This window comes from Phoca vitulina, unplaced genomic scaffold (genome assembly GCF_004348235.1).
Source record: "Phoca vitulina isolate PV1807 unplaced genomic scaffold, GSC_HSeal_1.0 scaffold4, whole genome shotgun sequence".
In the NCBI taxonomy this organism is placed as follows: domain Eukaryota; kingdom Metazoa; phylum Chordata; class Mammalia; order Carnivora; family Phocidae; genus Phoca; species Phoca vitulina.
Genome location: NW_022589707.1, coordinates 40,786,836 through 40,804,571, shown reverse-complemented (window position 1 = coordinate 40,804,571; position 17,736 = coordinate 40,786,836). Strand labels below are relative to the sequence as shown.

The window sequence follows — 17,736 nt, the reverse complement described above, 5'->3', positions numbered from 1 at the left end:
CTGTCATCCACTTTCCCTTCTATGAAATGGGCACAAATCTCTTCCTTGCAGCTTAAGGATAGAATTCACGTCTAGAGAACATCTGGCACAGGAGGACCTGCCCACAGTAAGTGCTCAAAAAATGGAAAACAGCGTAACACCATTTTTATAATAACATTACATGTACATATTACATATAATATTTTTTAGAAAGGCCTCTTGTGAAACGAAACAAAAACATAATTCTGAAAGATATGAGAATCTTCACTAGAAGAAATACAAGTGGGACTTTGTATCAAGACAGGTGCAGTGTGGCCCTACTCTGCCACTGACCAGCTGTGTGACCCCAGGCAAATGATGCCACCTCTCTGGTCTTTAGACTCATCTGTGAAATGAGCCAATACTACTAACCAGCTCTTAAGATCGTGGTGAAGAATAACTGAGTTCCTATTTTTAAAGCAATACACTGAGAACAATGCCTGGCTGGGAAGCATTAAAGGAGTATCTGGTACATAAACGAGTAAAAGGTCACAAGAGCAGTTTCCTTTTTTCACCCACTGTTCCCTTGCTCTTGGGGGGACTCACTTTCTTCAAGCAGAAGAGTGTGTGGAGGGGCTCCACTGCTCATCTTAACCGTACCCCCCACGCCAGCCTGTCATCACACAGAGCCGGGAGGAGGTGTGAGGCCAGGCCTGCCCCTCAGCCGCTGCCTTTCACTCCGCGGCCAGAGAGCCCACTGCAGGTGGAGACGGACCGCGCTGTTCTCCGAACGCAACGGCAGCCGCGTGGTGCTCACATCTGCAAAACTGGCCCGGGGGGGCCTGCAGACAACATCTGCCGACAACCGCTCCTCGTCGGCTTTCAAACATCGTGGAGCTCTAGGAAGAGCTACCCGAAACTAAAGTTATGTCTGCAGTTACAAAAACATCTGGGCCGGGGCGCCTGGGTGGCTCAGTCGTTAAGCATCTGCCTTCAGCTCAGGTCATGATCCCGGGATCCTGGGATTGAGCCCCACATCGGGCTCCCTTCTCCGCGGGAACCCTGCTTCTCCCTCTCCCACTCCCCCTGCTTGTGTTCCCTCTCTCGCTGTCTCTCTCTGTCAAATAAATAAATAAAATCTTAAAAAAAACAAAAAAAACAAAAAACATCGGGCCAGTCCTCTCTCTGCTTCGCTTTATTCGTTTCTTCATGTCTTACCAAGGAGAACAGTAAACCCCAACCTGGACCATTTGCCCTGTCTGCTTCATCTGCGAGTTTCAAGACTAACTTCAGAATACATGAAGTCCTGGTAGTTTCCAGACCTTTGCTAGAGAATGTTCCCGCCCACTGCGGGGAAAGCAGAATGGAGCAAGGCCGGTTCCCCCAGCAGTGGCCTCCCAACAATCTGATCCTACATCCCAGTATAAAACTGAGTATGAACGTGTTTATTGTAAACGGCATGTGTACACTAATACGTAACTGTACAAAACAGGCAAATAAAAGGATGAGGATAAAAGAATTTAATAAGTAAATGTATTAGTAGTTCTAATGGGTATTTTATGGAGTGTAAAGGTCTCACGTCTCCTTTCTCTGTGCCCACTGTGGGGCCCAATGCCCTCCAGGCCAGCTGGAGGGGTCCAGTGGGACACATCACAGCCAGCAGCTTGAAATGAGGCTTCAGACTCCCCTAGGGGAGCAGGTGACTCGCATTCATTCACACAGCAAACGCATCCAACACTGGCCACGGGCGGTGCGGGTCATCTCTGAGGCAGCATCTAACCCCTCTCCTATCAGCCTACAGAAGGGGCCGGGCCCCAAGCCAGCAGGCAGAGGGATGACAAGGAAACAAGACGAGTTTCTTGTTCTGAGCCGCCACCACCCAGAATCCATCAATGTTAATTTTCTGCATAATTTTCTAAACAGAAAAAAGTTTAAAAGTATTTCCTTGGTGTAAAAGAGGGGGTTAAAAAAAAAAAGCAAAGCCAAACCAACAGCCTACCTATCGTTGTAACTGGGGCAGGGAATGGGGAGGAGAGGATTTTGGAGCGTGTGAGTCACAGGAGGAATCAGCCCCTCTGGGGCCCAGAGCAGGTAGGTGTCCTGCAAGGCCGCCCTCTCAGAAAGCTCTGCTGAGGAATGCTGGGTCGTGGAATCCGAATTCCGACACGAGAAGGGACTCCCGGGCCACCGAACCCCGCGTGCAGCTGGTCCATAGTGGTCGATGCAGGGGGCCTCCCTTCTCAGGGCTCTCTGGCTCCCTGCCTCAGGACTCCAGGCAGGAAAAGGTCACGCTCTTTAAACGTCTTCCTCCCTTCTTCTCCCCCCGCCCCCCCAACAAGGCAGCCCCGGATCCCACAAGGGCCCCACTGAAAGGGACGCGGCACTCAGTCACAGAACAGAAAAACACCTATGTGCCTTCACCCCCTCCCCACACTTACTGTTTCGAAGGGCCCAGAGGAAGGCTTCCTCACAACTAAAGAGAATGCCTACAGACTTAATTACGAGAAAGAGATGAAAACTGCTGGCCGGTTTCGTGGCTTCCAGCAGTGGCCCCCGTGCGCTGGGCCGTGCCACCTGGGAAGCGGACGGCGCGGAGACATGGCCCCTGCATTCTGAAACACACATCAGTCGGCCTGATCAGATTTCTCTACTTGACAAACCCGCTGTTCTCTATTAGAAGAGAGACACCCTCACAGATCTGCACCTCAACAGGGCCCGGAAACGGAGGAGATGAAGGAGAGGCTGGGCTGCTGGGCCCACAGGTGGAGGTTGGCCCAAGCAGCCTCGTTGTTAAGACGGTCACTGTTTTTGCTGATGCTCCAGCTGCGAGGCTCCGTGGCCATGAGGGCTGTCCCAACACGAGCTCTCCCCAAGCGGCCTGTTCGTTTCAGGGCACAAATGAGAAGGTTTTAGGAAGGTACTGATGACACAAGAACACTGCCTGCTTTTGCTTAGCCTCCTTCTAAGTCATTTGCTCCCCCAATTCTGACACTTCCTGTATACCTGAACCCCTGTGTTTACTTGTATTTCTTTTTAAGATTTTATTTATTTATTTATTTGAGAGACAGAGAGAGCATGAGCAGGGGTGGGGGGCAGAGACAGAGGGAGAAGCAGGCTTCCCGCCGAGCAGGGAGCCTGATGCGGGGCTCGATCCCAGGACCCTGGGATCATGACCTGAGCCCAAGGCAGCCACTTAACGACTGAGCCACCCAGGCGCCCCTTGCTTGAATTTCTTAATGAGAACCGTAGCTAAGAAGGAGCAAGTTGTGTTTTACACGTGCTGTTCTGGACCCGAAAAGAGTTGGGAGCCGCCTCTGCCCTCCAGGGTGGGCGCTCCGCACCCCCCGACCGCGACCACCTTTGTTTCCGCTTCAACAGAGCGCAGAGCCGGGCTTCGGGGCTCCGGGAGATGAGGGGTGTGCTGAAGGCCGCCCGGCTAGACACAGGCCGACTGCACTGGGACTTGGCGATTCGGTCCCAAAGCCTGTGCTCCTTGTCTTCACACTGAGTATCGGCCGTATGAGGGAGACCAAGATGTGACCCTGGGAATCCGGAAGAGGAGGAAAAAGGGACACATCGTGTGGGGTAACTCCCATGACACGGGGGCCTGCGGGGAGCGGTGGGCTGTGTCTCGGACACGCAGTGGCGGGACCCGGCCCTCCTGGGTGGCCACGGTCCAGTCTTCCAAAGAGCTACAGGAGCTGTTTTATCAGGCTCTTCTCCATCTTAGACATTATGAACTTTAAAATAACATACAGCAATGTCAGAGTTTCTATAAGGAAACGTAATTTCACCATGCACTGTCCCACACAGACACTGGCCGCCACTCCTGTCCCTCTGGCGGAGTTTTCCATCGTCCCCGTCCCCAGCTGCACTGTCCCCACGTGGGGCTGAGCTGGGCGGGACAGCAGCTCAGACACGCAGCCCCCAGAGCCCCTCTCGGCGGCTCCGCTCGGGAAATGAGCACAACCTGGCAGATAGGATTTCATGAGAAGACAATTACGTTCTGCAGGATTGCCAGAAAAAGCCTACTGGTTGTCGGCAAAGGAAGAAAAAGCCCGAGCTGGTCTCATGAATCATGTGGAAACACAAGGTGGTCGAGAGCCTCTGTACACACAGACTTGCAGAGTCGCCCCCCTGCACCCACATCACCGCCCGGGAGCCCTGCTGAGAGCCTCTGCCAAGCTCACTGTCACTCGCCCCAGGAGCCCCTTCAAATCCTGTCCACCTGCTCACCTGCCCTGTGTTCACCCCGTTACTCCGTGCACGTGGCCTGCTCTCCATCTCAGCCCCTCTAGTAGTCTCATTCCTTGTATTCATAAACATAAAACACTGACATACAGATAGATAAAAATAAGTCAACCTTTTCCAGAAACCCAACACACCACATTTTTCCTATAATGCAGATCATTAATATTCATGCAAAAGTGGTAACTGCAGTGACAGCAAATTAAAAACTCTCCTGGGGTGTCAAATTCTGGCAAATACATTAGCTAAGAGTTGCCTCTCCGCCTTATAGATTTATCATTATAAATTAGCTTTAATTGGTACTGACCCACTTTATAGGAGCTGCAGCAGCAACAGTCGAAATGAATTGGCAACATTACGATTTTGATGGAAGACACGCTAATGGTTCCAGGGACCACGTGCCCAGCCTCGAAAATGCTTGACCTCCTTGCTCCTGGCCTCAGCTCTCTCCTGGAATGGCACCCTCCCTCATCTGCTCCCGAACTACGGAACTGGTCCTGGCTCTCCTAGCCAGAAGTACGCCTTCCCTCATAGGACTCAACCCTTTCTAACTTATTTGGAGGCGTTCGGTCGTTATCTTTGATAATGTGCCCAGGGCGGTGCTTGCACTTAAGGAGCCAATGATACGCGTTTGTTGAATGAATTAATGGGGAACAGACTTCATGGGTTCTAGTAGTAGAAGGGGACGCAAGATTACACAGTTTGTACTCTTGACTGTCTACAGTCTTAGAAAAAGTGAATAAATTATATTACCTGCCTGCTTAAAACTCTCTAGTGGCTTCCCATACCAAGGAGTAACCCACTGCCTGATCATGACCTTATTCCATATCATACTTGTTTGGAATTTTAATATCTGAAGGACTTTTTTTTTTTTTTTAATAAGAAAACTTAAATATTTTTGTGTTTTTTTTTTTTTTTTTTAAAGATTTTATTTATTTGACAGAGAGAGACACAGCGAGAGAGGGAACACAAGTGGGGGGAGTGGGAGAGGGAGAAGCAGGCTTCCCGCAGAGCGGGGAGCCCGATGCGGGGCTCGATCCCAGGACCCTGGGATCATGACCTGAGCTGAAGGCAGACGCTTAACGACTGGCGCCCCAATTTGTGTTTTGTTTAGTGCTAAATTTTACATCTAGAAGCCTACTTAACAAATATTTCTAAATATCCAAATACTATTAAGTAAATCAAAAAAATTTTTTAATGTAAGCTCTGTGCTCAATGTGAGGCTTGAACTCATGACCTCAAGGTCAAGAGACGCATGCTCTACCAACTGAGCTGGCCAGGCACCCCCAAAAATATAATTTTTAAAAATATAATGCTCTTATACATTTAAGTATTAATTACAAACCTGGTCAAATTCCACACATTTCAACAAAATTGTGCTGACTCTACCATTTAAGTAGTTAAGCTTTAGAATACCTTAAAGACCGACAAATCAGACAAATGATCGCAATGACTATAAAACCTACATTTAACCTCAAATGATCGCAATGACTGTAAAACCTATGTTTAATCATTTTTCATGATTTTCATCCTTATCTTTGACCTTCCTGGGATTACCAGAACCTGGCAAGACCTACAAAAACAGGAGCTGATTTTGACCTACAAAAACAGGAGCTGAGTGGAAGGGAGGGGTTCTGAGTTACTGACCCACTGACGCTCGGTCAGGTTCAAGAGTGAGCCTGCATTTCCTGGGCTGGATGCCTGGGATCTTCACTCAAGCTTCACCTGCTCAATAGACAGGAATTTTAAAGCCTGTGTCTTTCTTGCCCCATCATGTCTTCAATATAATCACTAGGGCCACTGGAGATAGCATCTCCTGGGGAAAAGGATTCCCTCCCAAGGCACATAGCTCTTCCCCGCATCTTGCAACCCTCCCTGGCGCAGACCCCCTTCCCGCCGTTTGTGACAGGCTGCTAGCTGGTCTCGCCTATGCTTACCCCAGTTCCTACTTTCCCTGCGACTTCGGGGCTTACTCCTAACTCCCTGCCAATCTGCTGACAGAGGTGGAGAAAAAGACAGAAGTCCACTTTACAGAACACAATGCCACCTACGCCAACGCACCCCAGGGAGGGGTGAGAAACAGAAACACGTCCTGTTATTTCCACCGTTCTTCTATTACAGCTACTTCTGGACACACTTTACATTACCTTCTCCACGTGCAGTATCATTTTGGACCCATTTCACAGATTCAATTAATTACCAGTCATCATCATATTCCTTGATGCTCAAATGACTACAACTTGGCCGCTGAAAGCCCTTTCAGGTGGTCTCCTGACTTTACAGTATTTTCTCTGTTATTAATTTACATTTTCTTCTCTTTGATCAAAGTTATCATTGCACACAGTAAAAAGTTAGTTGGATAGTTCTTCGTGGCTGACAATGAAAAAGAGGGGTCCTCTGTCTCATCCTCCCTGCTCCCCACACTTACATCTCTCTAGCTGGGATTCGCCTCATGGCTTCTAAACAGCACAAGTTTACCACTCCTTTTTGATGTTCTGTTTTGGATCCCTGCTGACTATGCATGATAAGAATTTTGGTCTTTGGGGTGCCTGGTTGGCTCAGTCAGTGGAGCATGCAACTCTTGATCTCGGGGTTGTGGGTTGGAGCCCCACGTTGGGTATAGAGATTACTTAAAAAGGTAAAATCTTAAAAAAAAAAAAAAAAAAAAAAAAGCTTTTTGGTCTTTTACACACATCCAAGTCTGCTCTGCACTTCCCCTTCTCCTTGGAGAATTGCATTACGACACTCAGTTTCATCGCTGTTCAATGTTTGCATTATCACCACATTGGCCCACTCAGTGAACTGTGACCACATTTTTGTTGTCCTAGGAGTTAATCAGCACATTTCCAGAGCCTATGTGTCCTCTTCCCCATCCTCATCGTCACAAGGGCAGCTGACACTTACCTGGGGCTCCCCACGTGCCATTAACTCATGTAAACCTCGCAACACTAAGACGCTGCTACTAGGATTATCTTCACTTGACATAAAAGAGAGGCTCGGAGAGGCAGACTGCCTGGTCTGAGGCTGCAAAGCTTCTCCATGGTGGAGCAAGGGTTCCACCCTGGCCACCTGGATCGGGAGGCTGCGTTCCTAACCAGTATACTGCACTGCTCACTTGAATTCATCCCAAACTCAGCTCAAATGTCACCACCTCCAAGAGGCCAGCCCTGATTACCCGACTACTTCTACAGGCACCATGTCCTCCCCACTGCGTGCCTTTCTCACAGCATATCCAACTTTCTAAATGATCTTGTTCTTGTCTTTGTTAGCTTTCTTCCTCACCAGGAAGCAAACTCCACATCACTGAATTGCTGGAGTCCTTAAAAGTGCCTGGCCCGCAGTAGGCACTCAATATACATTTGCTGAAGGAAAGGCAAGGGCAACAACGTCAGGCTTTCCGACAGCCGAGTCATGCTGCCCAACTACCTGCTGATGTCACTTGGGGGGGAGGAGGGTGTGTGGGGGGAGAAACTCAAGCGTGGGGGCAAAGCGAAGATACAAAGTAATTAGGGATCTGAGATGCAGGTTCCCCTGCTTAATGGCAAATGAGATGCACAAATCCAATTCCCTGTCACCTGCCTCTGTGTTGTTGTTTTTTTTTAAAGATTTTATTTTTAAGTAATCGCTACACACAACATGGGGCTCGAATTTATGACCCCGAGATCAAGAGTCGCACGCTCGGCTGACTGAGCCAGCCAGGCGCCCCGCTCTGTGTTTTTTGACAAAGTCGGAAGGGTTACAGGTAGCTGTACTTCCCACCAGGACACTGACAAAAAGGGGAGCCCTGGAGAAATGCTTAGGCTGCCTCCCCCTCCCCCCCCAAAAAACCTGCCAGCGTTGTAAACAGAGCGTAGTCTCCGCCAGGAGGGCACAGCCCTACCTGCCACTGGACCACCGCCAGCAGGGTGAGGGCTAAGGTGTGTGCGGAGCAGGTGGTGACCACCCCCCACCCCCCCAGCACCCCCACATCCCCGGCTCCTTCATCCTCCATCAGGGGAGTGGGGAGGATGTTGCTCTAACTCCATGGGCTGTGCCTGAATTTGAGGTCACGATCAAGGCTGTAGCAATCAGCATCTTCTAAAAATTGGAAGTTCAGATTTTAAAGCCATTCCATGAGGCAAGAGCAAGCAAGTCTGTATTTGAATAGGCACATTCTCAGAAAAAGATGAAAAGAAACACATAGAAAAACTGGCCCCTTTCTCATTAATCCTTCATTGTTATGTCTCTTGATCCTTTTCTTCTCTTCTCTTTGAGACTTCAGAGAAGCGTTCTTCTGTACTTTCTTGTGACCTACTTGTTCCTAGCTCTGATTTCTATCATTCCCACACTCCCCCACGCCACCCGGAAAGGGTCCTCTTGCCAATTTAGAGCTCCTGCTGGGCACTGTTGATGGGCTGGGTACCCCATCTCCCAGCTCTTCATCTTGGTTGGAGAAGAAAGAAATTGCCCCCAAAACAAAACAAAAAAATACCATCCCCTTTCTTGTCCCCAGCTCTTGGCTATTTTTCAGGAAAAGTGAGCAATAAGAAATGACTTCTCATACACCCGAAACAAATGTAACAGTGTGTGTCAACTGCAGGGAAAAAAAAAAAAGAAATGACGTCTGCTCAGTACAGCACAGATTTCAGCAGTATCCACCCCCTTCCATTTCTCGTCCCCATTTAGGAGTTCTACTCTTTCACCTTAGGGGAGAACAAAATGATGTCTTTTCTCTTAGTCTTCTAGTGGCTGCTGGATTCATGACCATTTAACATAAAAGTTTCCTGTGGCAATAGGCAACTCTTGAGACCTACTTCCAATGCAGAGTCCTAGTGTTTTCAAACTGCAGACTGTGATCCACAAGCGGGTTGTAAAATCAATTTGGTGGGGTAATTAAACAAATAAGGATAGAATGGAAGAGAAAGTGTCAGAGTGTAAAGATGTGTTCATAAAACGTCTGTTTCAGGTATGTGTCTCAATGTAAATAAAATATTTCTCCCTATGTGCCATAGCAAAAACGCTTCAGGCCATTTTTGACCATTAGCATCTTGGTTTCCAGAACTTCTAACTAAAAGAACCATTTCATCCAGATGAGAAAATCACCAAACAATTTTAACCAACATTTAAATAGGATGTAAAACAGACTAAAAGAGAGAAAGGCCATTTTTGGCAATGATCAACGAGGTCTTACGTCAGCTGGCAAGAACCTACACTCTCCCCGAGAAGGTGGGCTCTTGGCAAACTGACCTCTGGACCATCAGGAGGGCCCACACAGACGGGAGCCAACGGGTGACAGGTGAAATGTGAAAGTGACAGGTGTATGCAGTGGATAGAAAGTATGAGGACAGTTCTCCACTGATTCAGGTATCCTTTAAGACCATGTCCCACCACCATCTTTTTGAATATTCTCAAGGACAATCTTTGTTTTCAGAATAGGTGAATCTGGTTCTAAAGAAAGGCCCAAGTCATTCCCAGACCTTGTGCTGAATTAAGAAGGGTCATGCACGGCACCCTGGCCTCTGCCCGCTCTGCCATCAAGGTGCCGAAGAGCATGGGTTCTCAGAGTTTCTAATCCTGCAGCCAAGCCGGTAAGCACCGTGCCTTTGAGGGGCAAGCAGGCCTTCTGGAGCCAATGCTTTGGGCCAGACCCAGAGAATCAGAGCTGCCCAGAACCAGGAGGGAGGTGCAGAACTCAGAAAGGGCAGATCTTGGTGTTTCCAAGGGTAGCTGGCAGCTCCGTCTTCCCTATCACTCTGATGCGCTCACTGGGAAATCACCGTCACTGGGGAACTTCTCCCTGTTCCTTGCAGCATCCCCAGCACCAAGCATTCCTGGCCTGAGCAGGCCTCTGCCAATCTTCGTGGAATGAGGGAAATCCACAGCAGAGGCCCCCGCACCGGAAGGACATTCGCTACGTGATACACAAATGCACACAGGTATATGTATGTACTATACATCTTGTGCTTCGTGATTATGCTTATTTAAAACACAGTACGATTTGGATATGATAAAACGAAAGGAAGCATGTGATCAGGGATCACAGCCTGCGAGATACACAGAGAAGCTTCATCCTTCGGTTAAACCTGATCAGGACAATTACATCTGAACCCTGGCCGGATGCTGTTGGGAAGGCGGGTCATTCGGGGGCTTGGGAGCAGGCTGCCTGCATGAGGATTCTGGCCCTGCCATTATTGGCCTTCGACCAGTGATTTCACCTCTTTCTACCTCCATTTTGTCATCAGTAAAACCACAGTAACACGAGAGCTGCCCTCATAGGGCTACTGAGAAGACTGTACGATTTAGCATGGAGAAGGTAATTGGAAAAATTTCTGGCATATAGTTGTGTACTCTATTAGGACTAGCTGGAATTATTATTTTAATCAGTAATTAAAAATTGTCTAGACTTGAAAGAAATGACCAGGGATAGACAAAGCCTAACAAGAAATCATCTGGTTATAGTCGTCTGCCGAAAATGCACAGACAAAAATGTTTGGTTGTAGCTTACATTTCCAGTACAATGGATTAACATACTGATTTCTAATGCTGTCGGGGGGAAAATGTTGATTTAGGATTGTACTGTGTGCAGTGAGGACGCGGGCACCCTGATGGCTCACTACCACTCCTCCGCCGGGGGAATGCCCTGCTTTTGAAAAACATCAACTCTGAGGGGCACCTGGGTGGCTCAGTCGTTAAGCGTCTCCCTTCGGCTCAGGTCATGATCCCAGGGTCCTGGGATCGAGCCCCACGTCGGGCTCCCTGCTCGGTGGGGAGCCTGCTTCTCCCTCTGCCTCTGCCCCTCACCCCTGCTTGTGCTCTCTCTCTCAAATAAATAAATAAAATCTTAAAAAAAACAAAACCAACCCTGAACTCTGGAGACCGCGGGAGCGGAGCAGCTGGTGATATGGGTGCGGGCTCCTCTGCAGGGAGTACTGAGGTCCTGGCCAGAGCTGGCACTTGCCGTCTGTCTTCCCGCCTATCTCGGAAACACAAGGTGCCGTGTTTACGGAGTGCGCACCTGCACACAGGGTGCCCGTCTCTGTGTTGAGGGAAAGCTTCGAGAGGAGGGGCGGGGGAAAGGATGATGGACACTGGGAAAGATGCTGCAGTCATCAGGCTGAGAATTAATGAGGGTCCCCCCGCAGGTGCCGGCTTCTCATGCACCGGAGGAACGGTCTCGTCCCAGACACGGCAGACGACGTGAAAATGCACTGCAACAGAAAAGACGTTGCTCCTCTGGGGAGTCACGTCAGGAGAGTCACTGAGAGTTCACACAGATCTCAGAGATCTCCCCATAAAAGCTGAGTTTCACACTTCGTCCCATGTGGCAAGCACAGCCTGGGCTGCATGAAAAACGAGTTTTATGAGAGTACTTCTGATTTTTAAGAAGGCTATTTGGCTTTGTAACGGGGCAGCTTCCTGAAAGCACCGGGATCGTCGTTTTCACATACGGCACGTCTCAGGCTGGCTCGGCGCTCATCGGGGCCGCGTTAAAATCCGGGGAAACGGTACGCGTGTGACAAACCTTGACAAAAGCGATTGGGAGAAGATGCAGCAGCAAGAATTTCCCAGTTAAAGAGCTCGTCTGAAACATGTTATAAAACGGAGTGAGACTTTCTACGCTCCAGGCACGGCTTCCCTACTCACAGCACCAGCCCCTTCCTACACGCTTATTTACCACGCTGCTCCCCACCCCGGTGGTGGCAGGTTCTCCAAGGCCCAGGTCTCCGTGTGACCATCCAGTGACCCCGATGGCGCTTTCTCTTTTATTTCTACTTTTTCGGCAATATCTCACACGGTCACAAGACGGCACTTTGGAGCCTGACAGCGTGGGTCCCAATGCGGGCTCCTTCGCCGGCTCCCTCGGTGACCCTGGGCAATGCACTCAAGTTCTCTTTGCGACAGAACCCACAGCAGAGCGTTAGAGGGGCTTACAGATACATATATACACCTGCCACTTAGCAGCCTCTGTCGTTAGCGTTTCCACAGGCTGATCAGGACGATGGCTGGGGCTCAGTCGTCTTTTTAAGACCTAGGGTCCGTGACAGACCCCAGGAGCTGCAGAGGGCCGCTAAGCCGGCCACTGGTGCTCGCATGGCCGTGGCTGCTCCTGCCCTCTCGCTTCTCCCTCTTGGCTCGCCCCGGCCTGCTGGCGCCTCACCTCAGCCGGAGCCTGCCTCAACAGCTCTGCCAGCCGGCCACCACCTCCAGATTCATCCACCCTGAGCGTTCCTCGCCTTGCCCCCCGGACAAGAATGCGGGATGGCTCGCTCTGGCCTGACTCCCTCAACGCCCCTCCCACAGGACACGTGTCGTGTGATGAAGACATGATGCTACTTCCTCAGAAGACTACATTCTTCTCTCAGTTGGACACAGTTGACTTCAAAGTGCCTTGGAGCTTGCCCTGTTGCCGTGACACGGAACCATCAAGCTGGCCTCGAGAGCAGGGCCCCTGGAGTCAGACTGCCAAAATTCACACCCTGTTTGGGGGATCGCAGGCAACTTCCTTCAAGCCCCAGCTACCCCACCTGGAAACAGCTGCTGCAGTGTGTCTCTGACCACTGAAAAGGACTGGGTGGGTACACAGAAGAAGCTTTTCCCAGAGGCTGGCAGAGAACGGGGTTGACGGTCACATGCACCGAGAACAGGAGGTCCTTCTTCCTTGCCCAGAATAGAGGGAGGTGGATTCTCTTCCTCATGCCTTCTTCAGCTTCAGGGTCTCTCTGGACACAGGCATCATCAGACTGGAAATCCTGATTCGCAGGCTGTCTCTTCTCAATGTGTTTGTAATAAGTCATGTGTGTTTATAATAAGTCAAGTCATATAACAGAACGATGCCATATAAATATGCCACATGGTGATAAACAAGAGGCTTTCCCATAGTTCAGGAACAAGACTGAGGGTTTATGATTAGATATCTATTGAAGGTTGAAAAGAGGAACAGTTGTGGCCCTAATAAACCACAAGTGGCAACAGAAATAAGGAAAGACCCGTCGTTCTGCCCAAACCCTCACATGGACATGTGATGGAGGATATATTGACAAGCCTGACTCCAAAAGCACCAGGTGCTTATGTTCTGTTCTGCCTGAGCTGCCTGGGGCCAGTCTGGATGGGAATTTTTCATACAACAGATGAGGACCAACCAGTTATTTCTGAGACTTTAGACGGCTGTGTCTTGATGGTGCCAGCCCTGCTCCTCCCCTCCTCCCCGCTTCCAAGACACGCTAGCAAACCTACGCAGGGGCTTCTATTTGAGTCACTTCCTTGTGTTGTAATCCCACAGGAGACCTGATGGGCTGTTTTCTGGCCTGTTTTCCAGAATTCTATCCAGGAGCAGGCAGGCCAGGAAGATGCCCTGCCCACCATCTTTAACATGTGCTAGGAAGTAGGCTTTGTCCATAAAAAACAAAAATAGAAACAGAGTGACAAAAGACCATCATGTCATGGTCCTTTTGCCATTTTCTTCTCTTAGAGATAGGAAATGGCATTTCTACCAAGATCTGACTCTCTGCAAAGTAAAGGAAAAATTTGAATGTCTGTGTCTCATTTTCCTAGACCCTCCACTAGCCCCACCTCTCTAATCTCATTTAAAAAGCACCCCCCGCCCCACACCTGGATGGCTCAGTTGGTGGGCGTCCAACTCTTGATCTCAGCTCAGGTCTTGATCTCAGGGTTGTGAGTTCAAGCCCCACATGAGAGCCTACTTAAAAAAATTAAAAATAAATAATAAAATAATAAAAAAAAAAAGCACCCCTGCCCCAACTAGCTCCTCTCCTCTGGGGCCTTATAGGAGGTGTTTTCACTACTCTGACCCTCAAATCTCCCTCAGCTCCTGCTCTTCTGCCTCTACTCCAGCCTTCACTGGCCCCTTTCATGTAGGTCTTTCAGCTCTGTTTTCAGTTCCAGGAGAGCCTGGACTCGGTTTTACGCTTCTCTTCTACAAGTCCTGAGTACACCATCAATATATACTTTCTGACTGATTTTAAAATGCCCAAGCTTGACCTTTATAGAATGTCATCACTGAGTCATAAAATGATAACATTTCAAGTCTGGAAAGGACCTCAGATATTGTGTGCCAACCTCCCCTCTGACAGAGGACTACATCAACACCTGGGAGGTAACCTGTCCCTGGTCACATACTCAGCAATAGTCCAGGCAGGGGTGGGAGTTTGGCACCCAGGTCTGGGTGTCCCCTGTCCCCTCTAAGGTCTTGTCAGTGGCCTCATGGGTCAAATAAATGGGAAATCCAGCCTTTGCAAGCCAGGTGATAGAGACCTCCCCTCACTTCACAGAGCCTGAGCGTTAAAAGCTGTTTAAAACTTATTCTCAGGGCGCCTGGGTGGCTCAGTCGTTAAGCGTCTGCCTTCGGCTCAGGTCATGATCTCAGGGTCCTGGGATCGAGCCCCGCATCGGGCTCCCTGTTTGGCGGGGAGCCTGCTTCTCCCTCTCCCTCTACTGTTCTCCCTGCTTGTGCTCTCTCGCTCTCTCTGTCAAATGAATAAATAAAATCTTTAAAAATAAATTAAAAAAAAAAAAAAACTTATTCTCAGAAGTTTGCTCAGTAAACACACTCAGTCCTCCAACACTGTGTCTACCCAAACAAGCTGCCTGTTTACTTTTCAGAAGGTGATGTTGAAAGAGTAAGTTCTTTTCAAAACTACAGGTAGTTAGCAATGCTTCCCAGGTAGTTTTGACTGAGTCTGTGTATACTCCAGCCATGATCTGCATACAGAGGAGGCAGCTTCATGCATATATATAAGAGATAAAAGGTTTAAACCCTTCTCTTAAACTGTTACTCTATTGTCAAGGTAGAAATTGAGTCCTGAGGGGAAAATGAACGTGAGAATTCTTAATTCTAAGTTCTCACATCACTGAGTAACTTTCCTTCCCCGTCCTCCTCCCTCCACTACTATGTCTGATTTGTGGCCAGCACTAAATCCAAATGGTCCATTTTTCAAATCAATCCTGGCTCAGAGGCATAAAGGTCGACCTTGAAGAAGCAAAGTCAGTCCTGTGTGCCAAAGGGGTTGTGATATTTGTAATTCAATGATTATAACCCTTAGCCAACCTTCCATTTTCCAGCGTAGGTCTACTATTTCCTCCCTTGCGTTGTTTTGCTCTGTAAGAAGAAGGCACTTTATCCAAAGACAAACTCAATGACCCTTTGCAAGTCCTGTAAGTCATATGTCATCCACAGATTTCCTAAAGGGATAATCTGTGTGTCCTAGACAAAAAAGGAAGTATTTTCCAGTTGCCTAAATGAGTATTAATGAACAGATATTCAGCAAATCTTTGGGGAGACACAAGGAAACCTCTGCATTGAGCGTTACGATCAAAGCCCAAGCAACATGCACAGTAGGCATCTGTAAATTTCAGACTATTTCAGAGGCATAATTTTCAAGTTTTGGCATCCATGAGAAATGTTTTCTATGACTCTGTTCTTCTGAAAAGTCAAAGGTCAGAGAGCCAACCCACAAATATAAATTATATGGTGGTCCCAATCTTTTGGAAGGGGGTCCTACGATTATGAGCGTGGTCCTACCGCAGCTAACTGCCAAACAGGAGCTAGACATGCAGACACACACGTCTCGGGATCAGAGGTGGGAAGAAAAGTCGACTGGGGCTATCACCTGTGCCTTGTTCCGCGGGACTCCAGAAAATCCCGCTGAACTACTTCTAAGGTGCAAAAGCAAACTGCTGTAAGGTCATCACACGAGGTGCTGTTGGGGCTTCATAGCTCGAGTACCGGGAGTCTCTGGCAGCCATTCTGCATTCTTGCATAAACGCCCCCCCCACCCCCAAATCCCGCTCTCCAACAGAAAAAGCCCTTTCAATAATGAACAGCCAGGTCTGTTCCACAGAGCACAGGAAAAACATGATAAACCGAGTCACACAGCCTTGGCTGTAAACATATTCTTACACAAGATTTCTACAGCTTCATATAAACAAAACACGAGCTATTAACCACTTGCAGAACAACCACCAAAAAAAAAAAAAAAGCACCGGGTTTCCTGCAATTACGCTGCAATGTTTTACAGTGTAATTTTATTTATAACTGAAAAAGAGTAAATAAACAAATATATAAAAAGTCCAACAGACCCCTCCCGCCAAAGGCTTATTCTGCAAATTAACTTTGCAGTAATAAAATGTGTGCGAGCTGGACCCCTTCCTCGGGGCTCTGTGGCACAGGCAGCCAAGGCAGGTATATGGCTGAGAAAAAACAAAGTAGGGCATTTTCCACCTTTAGCCAGGGATGTTAATTGAAATTTGGCAAACGTTTAAAGATTTCTCTCTCCATGTTCAAGAAGGAATTAAAACCAGTTGAGCTGGGGGAAAATCAACATCTGTTACTGACTTGCACTCAGAACCACAATGAAAAACATTCATAATTAAAGCGCTTTTGCTTCCCTGCTGGTTAGATCTGTAATCTTGGGTTAAAAATATAAACGCAGAGGCTCCTTATTGTCTTTGGGGCATTCTTCTTACAGCTGCTTGTAAAAAAGGTAGTTTATGCTGGGCTGCATTTTTTTCCCGTTGGAAAAACAATATCAGGAAACAGATTTGCGTAGAAAGATAGGGGATGACAGCAGAAAGCACCTACGCAATTGAGGCTGGTTTTATGAAGCTATGAAACAGTAGTCAAGAAGTGTTTTATATTTGGGAGTTAAATACACTTTACAGCTGTGTAAAAAACCAGAGCCATTTTGGGCTGAACACAAACATTCCAATGTCTACAAGGTTTACTTATGTCGAGCAAGCCGGGCAGGTTTCTATCAACTTGGAGGGATTTGTGTGTTCCACAGAACGGCGTTGAAAAGCCTTCCACATCCAGTCATTTCCCCTTCGACACGCAGAAATTCCATCCAGAAAATCCAATCTGCTCCTGTATGTGCACCCTGGCTATTGAACCAACGTCCTAACTGATCTGCCAGTAGCGTCCAGTCTCGTGCCCTCCAACCTGTCCTCCTTCCACTGCCAGATAAACATTCTCCCAAATAGCTACAGTCCATAATATCGCTCTTCTTTGATTGCCTAAGTTACCACTCGTATTAAAAATGCCTCCCCGCTGCCAAGTCTATTAAACACAAATTCCCTAGCCTAGCACTTAAGGCTGTTACATCTGTGTGTACGTGTCGCGAATCTAATACACCAACCAAGCTGGTGTGTGTACACCATGGTCCCCACACCATCTTCCTGCCCTCTGGCAAGGTTTGGGGGCTTGGAATCCATAACACAACACCCACTCCGCCGTATAACCCTTACCTGCCCTCATCCCTGTAGGCCTCTCTCGAATGCTCCTCATCCCCAGGTAATTAAATATTAATTGGATTGTTCCCAAGTAGAAGGGACTGCTCCTTTCTTTGACAATTACAACACTTGATTTTAGGCTCTTAGGTTCAGGGTCTTCTAGCTTTATTTACACACTTGTCTTACTCTGCAACTAGATTCTGGTCCCCTGGAGGGCAGGGATTCTTTTCTCATCTTTCATCCCCTCCCTGCGGCACTCAGAACTGGGTCTTCCAGGAAGAGCATCAGACCCAGTTCCTTGGTTGT

At 48.4% G+C, this 17,736-nt stretch overlaps 1 protein-coding gene across 2 annotated transcripts in view; it reads right to left on the bottom strand.

The window, feature by feature from the left end:
* JAZF1 (JAZF zinc finger 1) overlaps positions 1–17,736 on the bottom strand; it is a 324,380-nt gene that overhangs the window by 12,016 nt on the left and 294,628 nt on the right. The window lies entirely within an intron of this gene.